A 16,051-nucleotide genomic window follows, 5' to 3' on the forward strand; every position below is an offset into this window, starting at 1 on the left:
TCAGATCTTATCTTCTTACTTCCACTACGCTTAAAAATTTGGAATGACTTCCAATTCCCTGAATTTGCCTTATTCTTTTATACTACTGTAACCTTATACACATTCTTCCTTGTTCCTATAATTCCTTTCTCCACTCTCTGTTAGAAAATGACTTCGATTCTTTAAGATGCTGCTTAAACAACACTTCTTTTAGGAAGCCCTGATATATCCACCTTTCCAATTCTTCACCTGATGACTCTGCATTTAATGTTATTACTGCATCCTTATGCCTAAATCTAATGTTGCTATGACTTCTACTTTAAAAGTTTTCTGTCTTTATCTCTAGTGCCTTGTGAGAGCTTTAAGAAGAGAAATTGAGTTTTATTCATCACTTTATCCCTATGTTTAAGAGGCCAGATATCCACAGAAGTAGCAGCAAAAATTTGAGTGCATAAGCGAACATGCAAGAAAAAATTAAAACATGATATGAGAGGTTTAACCCGATAATAACTAAGTGGAATTGGAACTATTTTCATGTGTTTTGTAAACTGCATTCCATGAGCAGAATTCAGTAATATTAGAAATTTATTTTTATAAAAAGGAAAGAAAAAGCCTTAAAAGTTAGAGATTTTAAAATCACTTCCTGAATTTTTGGATTTAAAAAAAGCCAGAATTACAATTAAATTACTTATAAAATAGACCAAAAAAGCAAGATATCCAATATACCCTGTGTGAGCTAACAGCGCACATGAGTGTGTGTGCAAGTATGCATATATGTGGGTGTGTAAGCAGGAGGCACACATCTAATTCAGTTGATATGGTTTGGCTGTGTCCCCACCCAAATCTCATCTTAAATTGTAGTTCCCATGATCCCCACCCGTCATGGGAAGGACCAGGTAGAGATAATTGATTCGGTGGAGGTGAGGGGGGGCAGAGGGGGCTTCCCCCATCCTTTTCTCATCATAGTGAGTTACTTCTCAGGAGATCTGATGGTTTGATAAGGGGCTTCCCCCTTCCCTGGGCACTCATTCTTCTCCTTCCTGCCATCATGTGAAGAAGGATGTGTTTGCTTCTGGTTCTGCCATGATTGTAAGTTTTCTGAGGCCTCCCTAGCCCTGTGGAACTATGAGTCAATTAAAACTCTTTCCTTTATAAATTACCCACTCTTGGGTATGTCTTTATTAGCATCATGAGAACAAATTAATACAGCTGTACAAGGATAAATATAATTTTTTTTCCATGTAACTACATCTTGTGCTGCTATTCTGTTACTTTGCAATTTAGCATAATCAAAGCCAATTCAGAATGTTTTTAATAAATTCAAGATCTCTCCCTACAACCACTCCTCCTTAACTCTGGGATAGCATGTAAGTGTTGGAGGAAGGACTGTATTATTGTCATCCTCAATAATACTGTAATTGTCATAATAGCTAACATGGTGCACTTTGTTTAAAAGTACCTGATGTTTATTAACTCATTTAATCCCCACAAATGCCCAAAATGTTATTATTACCATTTTAGAGATGAAAAAGCAGAGCACAGAAGTTAAGCAGTTTCCTAAAATTCAAACAGCTAGTCAATTGTGAAGCAGGCATTTTGCTCCAGAGCCAACGCTTTTAGTGGCAAGATGAGGAGGGCAGGGCATCTTATCCTGTAGTCATCCTGTACTCATGGGCACACACTGGCCACCCCCATTTCCTCGTGTGTGTTTCAGTATTGGCTGTGTATTCACCATACCAATAAAGGATGCTTGTTTAATTTTTTAGTTCTAAACAGGCAGTTAACTTCTCTGGGCTCAAACTTCAAACCGTGCTTGTTTATTCAGTCTGGTCCCCTGTGAATCTTCCCTGTGCTTATTCTTGTAGAGTTTGGTGATCATTCAAGCATTTGGGCAGAGTTTACCTTCAAATTTTGTGATTCACACTCTCAGTGGATTCCTTGCCTTTGGAAAATCCTCCTAAGTTTCTGTGTTCTCCTCCAACTTCCAACTCTGTCTTCTGAAACCTCAATCCAAGAAACCTGGTTTTCTGCCACCTGAGCTGTGCACAGATTGCCTTTCATTTTTAAATGAAAGGAATGCCTTTCATTTAAAAAGCAGCAAACTCACAAAATTTCTCCCAGTGAAACAAAGCATTTCAGAGATGCATGTCTCTCTGGTGTCAATCTGCCTCCTGCACCCCTCACCAAGCCCCCCTAGGTCTTCCCTGCAAACACGGCATTTAGGGGGCTGCCTGGAGTTTGCGCAGAGTTTGTAATTCAGATTTAGGGATCTGTTCTTTTTTTCTCACACTCCTAAAATCTCCCCCTTAAACCTCCAACTTCTTTTCCCAAAGCACAATGAGCCACAGACAAAACTCCTCAGACATGGAGTTAAAGAAGGAAGGGGCTTACTAGGCTGGCAGCCTCGGCAAGACTCCTGTCTCAAGAGCCAAGCTTCCCGAATGAGCAATTCCTGTGCCTTTTAAGGACTCACAGCTCTAAGGGGGTCCGTGTGAGAGGGTCATGATCGATTGAGCAAGCAGGGGGTACGTGACTAGGGGCTGCATGCACTGGCAATCGGAACAGAACAGAACAGGACAGGGGTTTTTTACGGTGCTTTTCCATACAATGTCTGGAATCTGTAGATAACATAACCAGTTAGGTGAGGGGTTGATCTTTAACTACCAGGCCCAGGGCATGGCGCCGGGCTGTCTCCCTGTGGATTTCATTTCTGCCTTTTAGTTTTTATTTCTTCTTTCTTTGGAGGCAGAAATTGGGCATCAGGCAATATGAGGGGTGGTCTCCTCCCTTATTCCAACATTGCATTCTCTTTGTCATCTTTAACCAATTCGGAGAGGCTTCATTCAGGAAGCATGCTGGGTCAAGAACACTAGAAACTCACAATCCTTACCCTTTCTGTAACAGCTTTTCAAGGGAGAGAAAAGCTTCATTGACTTCTGCCTGGCTTTAGATACTTTCCAGCTACTTTTCCATTCCTGAACTCTCTTTGCCATGATCTCAAGCCAAGATAGTAAGCCCGTATGTGGTTTTCTACCCAACAATCCTGGGGATTGGAAGTGGGCTTTGGCAAGAACAGTTTAATCACCCAATTCTTACCTCTTCCAGTTGCAGTTTTTCAACAATCCATCCACTTCGCATGCTTTCCAGGGCCTTTCAATAGCAGTTGAAATGTTATCCAGATTTCCTAGTGTGATATGTGAAAGGTTTGCCTCATCACTTTACTCTCTGCCATTACTGGATGTCCCCCAAATGTCTTTTTATATTAATAAAATGTATGATCAGCAAAATAATATACTAACTATAAACTACTATGTTTTTGAAGTGAGGAAGTATGAAGACTTTGTTATTTTACCTTATTTTATCTTCAGATGGGCTCTCTTTCCTCCAGCCAAATGCCATGAGGTGGAATCTAGGTATGTATTTACAGTACAACCATATGCCTTATAGTTAGGGTGAATATAGTTCCCAGTTTGCCAGCACAGTCTTCACACGTGCCCGTTAACCTAGTATATCCTGATATAATTATTAATAGCTTACCTTTTCACTCTCAGAAAAGTCTTTCTATACTTTATAGTTTATAAAATGCATACACTTTATGAGGGCGGTGGTCATGCCCTCGCTTTATTAGGGCCCACCATAATGACCTCGTTTTATCTACCTCACCTCTTTAAATACACTATTGCCAAGTACGGTTACATTCTGAGGTTCTGGGGGTTAGAACTTCAACAAAGGAAATTGGAGGGGACACAGTTCAGTCCAGAATAGTCATAAATAGCAGTGCTATGAGTAGCGTAACAGATACTTTTAATGTCAGAGTGGTAAAATTGGCAAAACACAGCAGTGTTGATAAAAAGTAGCATTTGGTTTAATTCCCAATTATTGAGAGGCTTCTTGACGCCAGGTGTTGTTAGTAGGCTCCCTGAACAGTAAACTTTCTCTGCATTTGTCAAGTTGATGCAAGCCATGTTTGGCACACAGCAGTGTTGACCTTGTAATTCACACCACTCTCTTCCTCGCCAACTCAGCGTTCACTGTCTTGATGCCAGTGTTCATGGATGTGCTCTGTGAATGAATCGCATCCCGAACCACCTGGAGGGCCCAGTAAAAATGCTGTGTCCACACCAGACCAGACAACTAAAGGTGATGCAGTGAAAAGCCTGGGAATCCTCCTTTTTAAAAGTCTCCAAAAGATTGTCACGGCTCACTACAATTTGAGGGTAATCGAATCTCCCACATTCTCTGTGGATGCCTCTTGCACTGCACTTGACGAGAAGGACAGCAAATGACTTCAGGCAAAGTGAGTGAGTCAGGAAAAGTCTCCCTTCAGAGGCTGCAAGGGCAATTTCTGTGGATATTTGCAGTCTGCAGCTCAAGTTACAGAAGAAATTTAACTTTCAGTTTACTCACTAAAGAGAGAGCTTGGGTTAGCCCCTGAGGGAAGCAGTATTTATTCTAACAAGTTTCATGCCATTTGAAGAAGATTTTATCTTACAGGGAAAAATTTACATGTTAAGAATATCTAGATAAACATTTTTAAAGGCAAATTTTCTTAAACACAATTTCTTTGGAACCTAGAAGATGATAAAAATTTTTTCATGTACACATCTTGACTTTGAATAAATATTTGTAAACCTACCTAAATAACTAGGGCACTAGTGAGATGAGATTACTCTCCCGTAACCAGATAAGGAAAATGCAATAATAACCTCAATTTAATGGCTGACTTTTAAAATGTTAGCATTTTTCCTTAAGTGAAATTGACCTTGTCGCAAGGTATGCCACAAAAGTCTCTTCTTGCTAGGATGAAATATTGCTGCCAGAGTATTAACATTTATGTGGAAAGGTAAATGTTTTAAGGCCAATGACTCTACAAAGCCTGCATGAAATTGTGGTTTGATGTATATTACGGAGATTCAATAATTATTACTGGATTAGGTCAATAAATTTGGAAAGATGGAAAAGGATTATAGAATGAGAGTACTTTATGTTTTAAGAAATTGATCGAATGCCCTCTTTGACTAATTCATCCATGACAACCAAATTTGGCCCAGAGTTCCACATGCACAGTTCCCACTGACATCCATAGAATTTGTGCATGAGTTACAGAGCTTAGAATTAAGCCCTAAGGAAATAACTAAAGATTTTTGGTGAGATATACTTGTGTGATTAAATAAAATCATTTTTATGGGCTTTGTTTTCTTGTTTTCAGGCCGTTCCTTATGAAGATAAATAGCCGAAGCACATCGAGGTTAATACTCCTTTTAAGCTATTTGTCTCCATTTGGGAACTCAGTGCAAAGAAAAATGAATGTTGTACCTCTCAGAAGCTTTCTTCAGTTAAATGTTTCCACTAAATTCAGAGTCCAGCAAACCTTGCCAATTTCCCGGGAATAAGCATAAATCACATCAAAAAATCTTAGAAAATAGTGGGAAAACTTATCTAGTAGAAGGAGAATTAACTATGCAGTTATTTGTTCCATTCTTGTACCACTGTGACTGTAGTGAAACCTGCTTCCCTCCGTAAAAATAAAGAACATATAACTTGATTTGAAAACCAAAAAGTTAAATGACACGCACCTCCAAAAAGTACAAATTAAAGATGTAAGTTTTGAAATCCAGTCTTATTTGAAATTTTAGAAAAATCCAGAAATAACAAATTGATGTAACATTTAGCTAATATAACTGATTTCAACTTATTTTTCATGAATGCACGAAAATCCTCAGTTTGTAGGTAACAGACTGTATGAAACTAAAGAGTATGAGCTAGGCACAATGCTGGCACTTTACATGTGTAATCCCAACTTTTCCCAATATTGCAGATGAGGAATTCAAATATATTCAAGGTAAGAAATTTATTAGTGAGACCCAGGATTGAAGATCTGGTTAATTTGCTCTATTTAATATACAAAGGCACTTTAAAATCAAATGAAAAAAATTCAGTTCAGAGAAACAATTTACAAAATTCAATTTCAGGTGGATTCAAATTTCAAAATGAATCTTAGGGAAACAAGTGTAAATAAATGTGAATATTTGCCAGTTCTCTGTAGGGGTGATGAATACATCTTCTCTGAAGAATTAAAAAAAAATTAGAAGGAAATATACAAACATAAAATGTTACTAAAACAATAGATTTCTCAAATATAGCTAAAAACAGAGGAGAAGAAATTGATGTGGTATCATGGTTTACTTTTCACAGTACATTCATATCATATGAAACGTTCATATAAACTTGTGACAAAGTTCTAAGATTAAAAAAATAAGTTGGCAAGAGATGAATGAGTACTTCATGACATATTACATACAGTACTAAAATAAACATTCCTACTAATAAAATAAATGTGAATTTAAAAGTATGAGTTGGTATTTCTAATTTATAAAATGAATAAGTTCTAAAATTAAAAATATATATACTCAAAGTTGAGGTAAAATACTATATTTCATTTATATTCAACATTTTTAACCAGTTATTTAGTTCATTCAAAATTATTTTATTAGCTATTTCGTTCAGCTGTTTAGAAACCAATCTCAGAAATAAAATGAGTGTAAGTAAGATAAATGTTTATTCCTCTCTCATATAAAATAAGTCCTGAGGCAGGAATTCAAGGGAAGGTACTGTAACTGTGGATAGGAATCTAAGTACCTTCCCATTTTTGCTTCATTATCCTAGTACTCAAATTCTATCCTCAAAATTACCTAATTGCGTAAGATGGCTACTGGAGCTGTAGCTACCACCTCTATTGTCCACGCAGCAGGAAAGATAATTCTAGGAAGTGCAAGAGGGATATATGCCAACCTGGCCATCTTCCTTTAGGAAGTTTCCCTGAAAATTCTGCATAATACTAATTGGTCAGGATTTAACTTCACATCTACCAGTAGTTATGCATAGTTTTCATGGGAGGCTAAAAGAAGTCGTCTTCAAGATGGGTTTTTGCTACATCAGTTAAAATACAAATCATGCCATTAAAAGGGGAAAGAATGGATAGTTGGTGGAAACTATTAGTCTGCCATGATTGTTTAGTATTATTGGGTATCTGTATCAGGTACCAAGCAATATACTAGGTTCTGGCCCATTAATGTAAAAGCATAGTCCCTAGCCGCAAATAATATAGGGACGAGTTGGGAGACAGTTATTTAAACATGCATGGCTTATAGAAAAATGCAAAATATTTATCAATAGCTATTAAAATATTTACATACTTTGACATATTGATTTTCTTCCAGGAGTAAATCATAAGGAAATAATTCAAAAGGGAAAATGCATAAACAAGTTTATTGCCACATTGTTTATGATCATAAAATATTGCCTATAACTTAGACAAACTCAACAGGAAGGTAAATGTTGGCAAATCTACTTAACCATTAGGCAACTTTTAAAATTCTTTCAAACCTTTATTGTATATGTATGAATCTATGGATTTGAAAAATATTTCCAGAAATATATGACAGGCACAGGTTAATATGTGGCCTTTACACTGTTAACTAGAAAAGTAAAATATTAATTGCTTTTATATTTCCACGTGACCATCCAATAGTCTAATATCAATTTATAGTTTGAGCTCAACATAAGCATTTCTAAAGATGGACATTGAATGCAGAGAATGGGAATGCCATCTCCTCGGCTAACCTTACGTATCCCTGTCTCCCTCATTTTGTCTTCCTAATTTCCACTTTCTTATGCATGTCTATCATTCCATCTCTTTACTGTTAGAACCTGCTTCTGAATGAGATTTCAGTTTTGTCTTATCTGATCATTGAGGTACCTTACCAATAGTCTTAGCTATATTAGCTAATCCTACTTGTGACTTTAACTGCCTTGTTGTTGGGGTCCGTGCCGGGGGTGGTGGAGAATGAAAGAACACACAAAAGACAAAGACACACAGAGAACATGGCGGCCGCGCTCAGAGCCTCCGCCTCCCTTTATTTATACTCTATAAACCCCACGTCAGCAGAAAGAACACAATGCAAAACAAACTTTCTTTTCCCAGATGTAACCTTCTACTCAGTTCTTTGTTTCTATGCTCTTCCTTATCTGCCCGCCTTCTTGGCGCCTACGGGAGTTCATTAAAAGTTCAATTGGAGATACTGTCCTTGAGCCCTATCTATTCTCAGCATACTGTTTTCAAAGGCCCCTGCATTTTCCCCCCCTTTTTTTTTTGTTTTGCCTCAATCCTAAAAAGGTAGCCCATATTTGTTCTTGTGTTTTCTTTTGTTTTTGGAGGCGACGGAGGGAGCATCGAATCACCAAAAGAAGTAGACCCAATCCAAGTGCCCAAAGCAATATACTTCCAGAGATTGTAGAAATCCATGTCTTCATCTGGGTCCATGGGTTAATAAAGGCAGCAAGGCGCTGACCCAGCTCCTGAAGGGTTACAGTTCCGGACAACACATGTAATTGTTGTCGAAATGCTTCAGAAATGTTCTGAGTGAGCTCTTGGATGTCCAAACTAATATTTTTATGGCCTATTAATAATTTTTGGATTACGGTCCAATTTTGAGAGATGTTAAAAAGCACAGGCGTTACACAAAATTGAGTGGAGTTCCAATCACATTGTAATGTTATCCGAGTACTGAGGACAGTGAGCTGATCTCCAAGCCATGTCAAGGCTTGTTCCATGTTGTCCAATCTTTCAGCAAGTTGAGAATCAATGTTTCGTTGTTGAAGCCATAACCGGTGAGATTGTTCGTGCCATTGCTGCACAAATTCAGCATTTTGTATGCTTTGATGAAGAGTGAGCCCTGCTATGGCCGCAGTGGAGACGATGGCCACAAGGCTCATCACCGAGGCAATTATAAGTCCAAGGGCACGGAGGGTTCGCTGGAGAGAAGTCCAAATATAAGTCTCAAGAGGTGATGCCCCCCACGGTCGCGTAAGGTTAACAGGTAGCCAAATTTCCTTACTAGCCCTGAGGATATAAATATTCCCAGTAAAGTTGTGCCACCAGGAATGATTGAGGCAAGACAAAAATGTACACGTATCTGTACAATTAACAATCCCCGTATCATTATCCCATGTCAAATTCTCTGCTAATAATAGGTAGGGCTTATGGACACAAGCAATAATATATCAGGAGGTATTTCGATATAACTGAATATGAAAGGAGTTATTCGGGTTAGAAAGATTAAGGGGCATATTCCCCACAAAAGTGCTAATGGCATCGCCTGCAGCTAACAACTTCCAAAAATAACTCTGTACTTCAGGCCTCCTTCACACCATACCAAGGTTTCATTACTGTTAGCAGCAATACTTTTATTTACCCAGTGTCATTTCAAAGGTATGTGACTAAATTTTGTTTGAAAATCACCGTGCACACTTCAATCAGTTATTTGCATCCCATTGTATTCTAATAAAATCCAGGGTTTAGTTCCCCGACATTGTTGTCACTCCAGCACCTCAATATTAGGAGAAACCTCTAGAATAGGACAAAAAAGTAAAGAACTAGGAATAGTTTCATTACTATATACAGTATGATTATATTAAAAACTTCTAGTTACAATAATAACAGTATTAGCAGCCACATGACTATGATTATAACGAACAGCCCAGGCTTCATGCGATCTTCGGAGACAATGAGACTATTTCCCATGCATATTGGAAGTTCTTCCACTCCAAATTGATATGTGTTGTTTATAATTCCCGTTTCCCGTTCTATATTGTCCTTGTCCATATAGGGGGACGGCATCCAAGTAGTGTCATTGGTGAAAACCTTAATTTCCGCCTCCCCTCAGGTGACTCCCTGATACAAGGGCGGAAAGGGAATATAAGTCCAATATTCATACAAAGCCTCACTAAGAGAAATAAGTCCCCCGCCGAGGCACATCCAACAAAGGAAGAAATGCATGCTGAATCCAGTTTTCTTTTCAACAGGGTTTCAATCATCTTGTAGGAAACCACTCAGGTCCGCTCCCTGTAAGGACAAGAGCATAGCCCCATCCCTGTTTTAGAACTTGCCCTTGAACATAATTACCTTCTTCATTAGGATACCAAACCTTTAAACTGTCAGCGGGGACTATCACCGAGGGAGGTGAGGAAAGATGGGTTACGGCAGCGGAATCTTGCAATTGTCTCCATTGATTCAAAAAAATTAAGGTAAAAAGAACCTTCAAAATCTGGTTTCAAAATCTGGTTTCTAGGGGGCTCATTTCCCCCTTTTTTGTTTTGTTTTAATAGCTAAGTTTTTAAAGTTAAATTTGCGCGCTCAATGATGGCTTGACCTTGACTGTTGCCCAGGACACCGGTGATATGTTGAATATTGTATTGCTGTAAGAAAACTTGTAATTTATGAGAGACATAAGCAGAGGCATTATCAGTTTTAAGTATAAGAGGAATGCCCATGATGGCGAAACAAACTAAGAGATGAGTAATAACAGAAATGAGAAAAGGTATCAATGGTATGATGAACATTTTAATCGTCCAAAAGAAGGGACACCTCGTGGATTAACCCCAGGATGGAAGGATGGAATGCTCAAAGGAGCACAGGAAGGACAAGCTCGAATAAGAGAACGAGCTTGTTTATGAGTTAAATGAAACCATCGTTGAAGGCCAGAACTATTAGTGTGATGTAGAGTATATTTTTGTTCTGCAGCATGTAGGTGGCTGATTAAAAGCAAATCAATCTGAGTATTACCATGAACTAATTGTCCAGAAAGTTGAGAATGAGAACGAAGATGAGTGATGAATAAAGGAGCTCGACGTTGGCTCAAAGTAAAGGATAACAAAGAAAAGAATTTCTGAAGAGAAGAAGTAGCACAAAGAGGTAAAGTGGCCTGAGAAATATAAGAAGTAACATAAACGGCGTATTGAGAATCACTAACAATGTTACAACCAGTAGTAGGGAAATCAAGTAAGACCATGAGAATAGCAAACAATTCTCCCTATTGCACCGAGGGATAAGGATAAACTGTAACTCAAGATTGATGAAGCTTCTTGCCAAGAATCAGAAGTTGCAAGAAGATAAGTGATCTGACTATGAGTGAATTGAGAGATAATTAAGGAAGGATCTCCTCCCCAAAGTTGTCGACAGTGATGCCGTCCTTTGATGATCAGTTCAGCTAAACGATCGATATAAGTAGCCAAGCGTTTAGATATTTTATTGGACAAAAAGATCCATTTTAGTAGTCGACTAGTTTGATGAATCATTCCTGTGGGAGAAGGTAAAGTATGAAATAAACAAAAGGAAGGGCCTTTTGAAGTTGCTCTTCAACAAGCTGGAGTTCCTGTAAAGCCAAAGGAGTTAAATGGCGTGAGTTGTCCAAGTGACTGTCTCCTTCTAGAATAGAAAAAAGATGTTATAACTGATATGTTGGTATTCCTAAAACAGGACACATCCAATTAATGTCTCCTAGAAGCTTCTGAAAATCATTTAATGTTTTTAAATGATCACGTCGAATTTGAATTTTTTGGGGTCGAATATTTTGTGCCCCCAAGGTATAACCTAAATATTGAATAAGAAAATCCAGTTAAATTTTTTCTGTGGCAATATTAAGTGAATAGAAAGAAAGCTGAGTTTGTAATGATACAAAAGCATCTTGCTGCTTTTCTCTGGTTTTAACTTTGTGGGATAAGGGCAGGATTAGGAAGACCAGGCTATAAACTTTCCCTAGGTTTAATGTAAACATTTATAGTTTTAAGACAAGACAAAGACGGGAATTCCATGCAGAAATATGTGGCTTTATATTCCTCTCGGCCATTTGTTTTTTGACTTACTCCTTTAGAGTCCTAAGTATTTCTTTAAATAATGGTCACTGTTTCACCTAAATAGGAGTGGTGGCTATGAGTTTAAAGGATTGTAGCCCATTTTGAACATCATATTTTTGGCAGCTGAGGAAATATGAGGAATGTTTTAAAAAGCAGCAAATTGTTGTGAAAGATCTTGTTCCCAAAAATTAATATTGATAGGAACAATATAAAAATAAAAAAAAAACACTTGACCTTGTTGACCTTTAGGACCGACACAGGTTAAAGGTTCTACGTCTTGATAAATCACAGAAGCAGCACCCAAGCCAGTGAGTATAACTGAAACTTGTCTTTTTTCCCATTGTATAGGCCACTAATTTAAACAAATAATAGACATATTCACCCCCGTATCAATTAACTCTTTTAAAACTATCCCATTAATGTGCAATGAACATAAGGGCTTTTGATTAGAAACTAAAGTTTCCCAAAAACCAGTTTTTTTTTGTGCTACGAAACCCTCTCTATTGAGAATACATTCCCCTGCCTCTAGGCGTATAAATTGTGAAACTTGTACCAAAATAAAAATTTTATTAGTAATATCATGTCCTTTTGGCAAAGGGCCACACACTCTAATAACTAATTTATATATTCCTCTATTAGGAGACAAAGTATAAGGCTGAGTAATAGCTAAGTCAGCAGCGGCGCTCTGCTTAGTTGCCGCATAAAGCTGAGAAACTGGGGTAAGGTGTGGGATCCTTAAGGAGGACTTGAATTTATTCCTTAATGTTGTAGGCCATTGCTCACTGAATATTGTAGTAGACTTGTAATTGTTGGGGCCCCAAGCCTGTGGGCCCCGGCTCCCGTTTCCCAGGAGAGGAGACAGTAAATTTCCACTTTTATCAGTTTTGGAACGACATTTATTTGTCCAATGTCGACCTTTACCACAATATTTGTACACCTCTGAAGGCAGCTTTCTGCCTTGAGGGATAAAAGTGTTCAATTTTTATGACATTCTTTTTTGAAATGTCTAGGTTTACCACACTGAAAGCAAACACCTTGTTTGTTATTTCCTTTTAAGGCTTTAGACAAAGCTCTAGCAAATAATTGAGCATTATAAATAGTCCCTCCAACACTAACACAAGTTTTAATATGTTTATCTAAATTGGCCCCATTGGCCTTTAACGATTTTAACAATTTTTAACAGTCAGCATAAGCATTTTTAAAAGACAATGTTTGTAACAAAATTTTTGAAGCAAGGCCAGCACCCACAATTTTGAAGACAGCATCCTGAAGATGGGCTACGAAATCTGGATATAGTTCATTTGTGCCCTGTAAAATCTTCACAGAGGAAAGGGAACATTTTCCTGTTATCTCTACCTTATTTCAGGCCCTTAAAAACAAAGTCTTGATTTGAGTAAGGGCAACATCATCTAAACGAGCCTGAGCATTAAGAGTAGCATATTGGCCCGTGCCTGTGAGTTGTTCCTCAGTGGCTCCTGGGGGATCACACATAACACTTTTTCTAGCCTATACATGTGCCTTGTTCATTTACCAGCTGTGCAATTGTAACCACTGAGAACGATCAAGAAAAGCCTTCCCCAAAGTCTTCCAGTCTATAGGAATTATCAAATTTTCTGATGAAAAATATCAAGAAGACCAAGGATAAAAGGAGATTGAGGTCCATAGTTAGAAATGGCAGCTTTCATTTCTTTTTTAAAAATTTAATTTGTAAGGCATTAAATTGGACATTATTGCCACCATTTGAAAACTGAGCATTAGGAGCAAAAGAAGCACAAATAATTGGAAACAGATCCAGCTCCTTAAATTTTTTTTTTAATTAAAAGTATATATAATATATAATAATACTCATATCCCCAAATATAAAGAATCTCAACATATTAATAAGAAAAGGCAAATAACCCAACCAAAAGTAGCAGAACAAGGAAATGACAATAAACCTATATGTCTAACATCATTAGTCACTAGGAAATATGTATATTAATACCAAATTGAGAATCATTACATACACAATACAATGGTTAAAATTTAAAAACACAGAAAATATCAAGAGGTAGTTAATGTGTTAAGCAGCTCGAATACTCAACTTCTGTTTGGAGTGTAAATTGGTGGAACCTATGCACCCCTATAACATAACAATTTCCTAGCTGGGGTTATTAATACTATATTAATATTAATAGTTAATATTAATGTGCTTATTTATTAACTATTGAAATACTCATAATATTTTAACAAACAACAAGATATACATATACACTGGTTTTGACATATTAAACAGGTGTTTAGTATAAATTTGAAGTATGTCTGATGTGAACAGGGCTTCAACTTTGCCAAACAAAGGTAAAGATAAGGAAGCCGGGGGGTTGGAGGCACTGGAAAATCCTCTTTTAACAGGGCAGAAGGAAAAGAAACAGGGAAAGCTCACAAAGGTGAATTAGAAGAATGTATCTGTAATATTTGTTGAAGCATTTCCATAATACACTGCATGTCAGAATTTCCCTTAGAAGAAGGAAGAGCTGGCTTTTTCTCTTCTCCCCCTTTTGCTACCCCCACCATCCTCTGTTATCCTGGCACAATTGGGCTCCATTTCAGATTTATTTATTTATTTATTTATTTATTTATTTTTTCCAAATCCTCAGATACCTTTCCTCCTGTGGCTATATTACCACACTCTGAATCAGTCTCAAGTAACTCTAATGTCTGAGTGATAGAGTCACACAAGGTCCACAATTTTAGAGGCATAATATCCCCTAACTGGAGAGCTCTAAGCAGAGTTTTTACTACCTGTAACCATTCTCTGCGATTCAGCTGCACTTTAGTCTGATACTGAAACCAGTAACAATGTTGTTCAACATGGGCAAACAATCACTTCAAAGTCTTTTTCTTTCACTTCTACTCCTATAGACAGCAATAGTCCTTGAAACAGCCGTAAATATTCTGAGGCCAGAGAGATGGAATTCCCCATAATGAAAGCTTAAGAAGGTTCCCCTTAACAATATCTGGGCCTTACCCGCCCCTAGGGGGTTCCCCTTCTTGTTCTTCCCTACTCACCCGTGCTGACCCTGCTCGCTGCGCCACTTGTTGGGGTCCGTGCCGGGGGTGTTGGAGAATGAAAGAACACACAAAAGACAAAGACACACAGAGAACATGGCGGCCGCGCTCAGAGCCTCCGCCTCACTTTATTTATACTCCATAAACCCCACGTCAGCAGAAAGAACGCAATGCAAAACAAACTTTCTTTTCCCAGATGTAACCTTCTACTCAGTTCTTTGTTTCTATGCTCTTCCTTATCTGCCCGCCTTCTTGGCGCCTACGGGAGTTCATTAAAAGTTCAATTGGAGATACTGTCCTTGAGCCCTATCTATTCTCAGCATACTGTTTTCAAAGGCCCCTGCACTTGTAGACTTGGAAAAGCCTTTTTCCTCTTTTCAGGCGAATGTACATTTGGCATTCACGGTGCCCTCCTCTCTTCCTCTCTCTATAAGCGGAAGTCATGTGTCCATTTGGAGCGTATGGTTCTATACTCTCCTGTTTTATAGCCTTTACCGTATTTCAGTTGTTCATTACCATATGCTTCCAACCCAGGAGCTGAATAAGAACAGGAGCAGTATCTTTTGACCTTGGGTACCCCAGCATCCAGCAGGAAACTGGCACGTTTTAGTAGCACAATAAACGTTGATGAAGTTCTTGATGGACTCACTTTGATCCAAGATGACAAGCAAAGTTTTCTAATCACCACAGGCATGAAAGAAGGTTGATTATAATTTGGGATACTATAAAAAGAGTCAAGCACTTGGAAGAAAGGAATACTTTTTCCTTTTTTTTTTTTTTTTTTTCTTTTTCCTCATAAAATGCATAATCTCTTTTCGTTTTACATTATAATCAATAACAAAATTGTGGTCAACATTAGCTGAAGATATGATTACTTGTAAAGGAGTTATTTTATAAAAATTAGTAATATTTAGCTTGTTTATTAGAATGCCACAAACATATCTAGATGATTATGTGTATAAATGAGGACCTTGCATGAGCGACCCAGAAAAATCTTATGACTTCTTTTGAGACAATTAGTTATTCAGGTATTGCTTTTCAAAAAATAATATATGGAGCATGTTTTGTTTGATTTTTAAGTATATTTCTATCTACGACAGAGTTACCTCTTTCGGTTATAGCATAGCATAGGTTAAGTAATAAATAGCAACTTAGATACTATGGTCATTGAGCCACAATTTCTAAATACCTGGTATGCATGCTTCCAAGGAATGTTTAGTAAGAGACAGACGATGTAAAAATCAGAACTTTAAGATGTCCATTGGCCAGGTGCAGCGGCTCACGCCTTTAATCCCAGCACTTTGGGAGGCCAAGGCAGGCGGATCACGAG

At 37.8% G+C, this 16,051-nt stretch overlaps 1 long non-coding RNA gene across 1 annotated transcript; it reads right to left on the reverse strand.

Annotated features, from left to right (window-relative positions):
- Positions 1-7,854: 7,854 nt before the first annotated feature.
- LOC144341017 (uncharacterized) lies at positions 7,855-15,058 on the reverse strand. The gene is made up of 2 exons (XR_013417594.1): positions 14,722-15,058; positions 7,855-9,883 (listed from the first exon to the last, which is right to left on the reverse strand). It is a non-coding gene; the product is annotated as an uncharacterized LOC144341017 (long non-coding RNA).
- Between the last annotated feature and the right edge of the window lie 993 nt (positions 15,059-16,051).

The sequence above is a fragment of the Macaca mulatta genome, chromosome 5, assembly GCF_049350105.2.
Source record: "Macaca mulatta isolate MMU2019108-1 chromosome 5, T2T-MMU8v2.0, whole genome shotgun sequence".
NCBI classification, from domain to species: Eukaryota; Metazoa; Chordata; class Mammalia; order Primates; family Cercopithecidae; genus Macaca; species Macaca mulatta.